Below are 3,433 nucleotides of genomic sequence, written 5' to 3'. Positions count from 1 at the left end.
TCCGCGAAGATTAAACCCGGTAGATATTTCCTCTACCCTCAAGTGTGCTACCTGTGGCTTGCAGGTGATTAATAACTCCCCCTGCTTAACCTATAAACTGCCCATCCTGTCGCTAGCTACAAACAAATGCCCTACTGCTCATCAGGGGCGAAACAACAATCAGAAACCCGGGGCAGGGTGCACAGGTAGTGGGAACAGATTTTTAAAATGTATCTTGCTAAATACCAGATCCATGGTCAAACATAAATATGAAATTGAAGCACTGATCTCAGACCATGCTGCTGACCTAATGTTTCTAACAGAAACATGGGCATCCGATGTTTCAGGCCCGGACTGGAATGTGGCCACCCCGGAAGGTTATTCGGTGGAATATGTAAATAGAGGAGGAGCAGTGGGTGGTGGAATTGGGATAATCTATAAATCCCACTTAAAAGTTTTTGCATGCTCCCAACAAGACCTAGAAGCCGAAGCTATGAGCTTTAAAATTAAAAACAATAACTGCCTGATCTTCGATGGCCTGCTGATCTACCGGCCACCAGGCCCGAGAGCTCCATTTATTAGAGCATTACATACCTACCTAGAAACTACCTCGGACTCGATTACTCATACAATTCTGGGTGATTTTAACTTCCACTTGGAAGCAATTAAGGACCCCGATTCAACTGCACTAATTGATAATTTTCAGAGCTTTGGCATGACTCAATTAATTTCAAAGCCCACTCATATCGCAGGACATACTCTGGATGGCCTTTTTACAAATAATAACCATGTTAAAGTTATCTCAATTCAACCAGTTCCCTGGTCTGACCACAATGCTATTTTCTTTAACCTGCAATTAATTAATCTGGTCAACCATAGGAGAGGCCTTACACTCCCTGAAAAAATACGTCCGTGGAAGAAGCTTGAACCTACTCCTTTGGCAAATATACTTGCAAAGGATTCCCCGAGACTTGAGCATGAAAACTCAAACAATGGGGCTCTTAAATATCATAACTGGATCAGCCAGGCAGTGGACGAGCTGGCTCCAGTAGAAATAAAAAAACCTAGAAGACGGTTTGCCACTGCACAATGGTATTCCGCTGAGGTGAAACTAATAAAACTGAAGTGCCGGCGATTAGAGCGGTCGTGGCGTTCAGACTACAGTCACCAAAGTAAATTGGAATACTCTAAAGCCCTGCATGAATACAAATTAGCAATAGTTCTGGCCAAATCAACCTACTTTACAAATAAAATCCAACTTGCCTCCAACACTGCTAGAGAACTATTTAAAACCGTCACCCACTTGACAAAGAGCCCCCGTGATACTGCTTTTAGTCCCAACCAGAACATGGTGACAAGCATCGCTACCTTCTTTCAACAGAAAGTCCAGGCAGTTTACGATGATCTCAGTGTCTCATCAGCTGACCCACCCACTGACAACAATACGATCATCATGATGCCTCACCCCAACTTCTCCTGTTTCCCTCTATTAGAGGAGATGCAAGTGATGGATTTAATTATACAAATGAAATCAGGTTCCCCACTTGACCCCTGTCCACCGCATGTACTGCATATGATCCCAAAGACTGTGTCAGCTGTATTAACTCCCCTCCTAAACAAGGTCATCACCTCCGGCGAATTCCCCACAAACTGGAAAAAAGCCTGTATCCGCCCCATCCTTAAGAAGGACTCCCTGGACCCTGCCGAACTTAAACACTACCGGCCCATATCTTGCCTGCCCTTTCCAGCTAAAATCCTGGAGAAAGCTATGAATAACGAAATGATGAGATTCGTAGACTCTAACAAGCTACTGGATCCATCACAACATGGGTTTCGTCCTTGCCACTCAACTGAGTCTGCCCTGATAATGGCAACGGAAAACATACGTAGGACAATGGATGAAGGCGGCAGAACGGCCCTGATTCTATTGGACCTCACAGCGGCTTTCGACACCGTGAATCATCTGGTCCTTATAAGCAGATTGAGAACTCTTGGCTTTACCGGCACCGCGTTGACCCTTTTAAAATCTTTCTTGGATTCTCGAATCCAGCAGGTTCACTGGGACGGTCTACAATCCGATGAATTCACATTGCCGGGTGGGGTTCCCCAGGGCTCTGCACTATCACCTACACTATTTAATTTGTATGTCACTCCTCTTGCCGCTCTAATCCAAGCTCATGGCCTACAATTAGTGTCGTACGCAGACGACACTCAAATTGTAGTGTCAATATCCCAATCAATCGAAGCAACAGCCGAGCGCTTTAAGACTTGCCTCATTAGTGTAAAAAACTGGATGAGCGGAAATTTCCTAAAATTAAACACGGATAAAACCGAGATAATTGAGTTCGGACAAAAACCTTCCATTTGGAGTGACCTTTGGTGGCCCCCAGAGGCGGGCTCTTGTCCTAACCCTGCAGAGAAGGTCAGGAACCTCGGTTTTTTGCTGGACAAAGATCTTTCTTGCAAGGCGCAAATCAATCAGGTGACTTCCACCTGCTTTTATACCATCAAGATCCTCAGGAAAGTGCTACCATACATTCCGTCAGCACTAAAAAAGACGGTGATGGGGGCCCTGGTAATGTCCCGAGTGGACTATTGCAACGCACTCTACCTGGGCACTGGAGAAAAGCAGCTGACCAAATTACAGGCAATCCAAAATGCCGCAGCCAGGGTCCTGTTGAACCTACCGCGTCGCCATCCAACTTCTAAAGCCATACGCGAGCTTCACTGGCTACCAATTAGAAGCAGAATAAAGTACAAAGCCCTCTGCCTGGTTCACAGGTCCTTGTATGGCAAGGGGCCTGTTGACCTTATCAAACTCCTTCCTCGGTACTCGCCGGCTCGTACCTTGAGATCAGCCAACCAGGACTTAATCTGCCAACCCAGAATAAGGAGAGCTCGTTGGGGCGGGAAATCCTTTTCCTACCAAGCCTCTAGATTGTGGAACTCTCTGCCCCCCGTACTGCGCTCACAAAAATCCAAAATGTGTTTCAGAAAGGCACTGAAAACCTGGCTTTTCTCTCTGCAGTAGACTCCCGTTCACACCACTCTCTCTGCACCTTAGCGCCAAGACGCCGCGGCATTCGAGCGCTTTATAAATGTTTCAGTCAGTCAGCCAGTCATTTCACCCCTAACACTATTACAGTTAACGTCTTTGTAAGAAGTAACTTCTTTGTTAAAATTACGACACAACACTAAATCTGGGTACAGTCACATACCTTGTTGGACCCGGCCTCATGGCGTGGTCTTACCCCTCCCGCATGGCGGGCCCAGGACGACATCGGCCCTCCATCGAGCCACGGTCGCCCCCTTAGCACGACCCTACACGAACTACCGACGAGAGCAACCACCCTGGCAAACCACGGCTCTCCCCCCTGGAACACGGCGAACCCTGCACGCCCCAACACTGCCGGTCCGGCTACCACTCCGGACCACCCCTACAGGCCCTACTCCA

This window comes from Lissotriton helveticus, chromosome 1_1 (assembly GCF_964261635.1).
Source record: "Lissotriton helveticus chromosome 1_1, aLisHel1.1, whole genome shotgun sequence".
In the NCBI taxonomy this organism is placed as follows: Eukaryota; Metazoa; Chordata; class Amphibia; order Caudata; family Salamandridae; genus Lissotriton; species Lissotriton helveticus.
The sequence above is the reverse complement of the archived record's forward strand: the minus strand, read 5'-3'. Positions refer to the sequence as shown.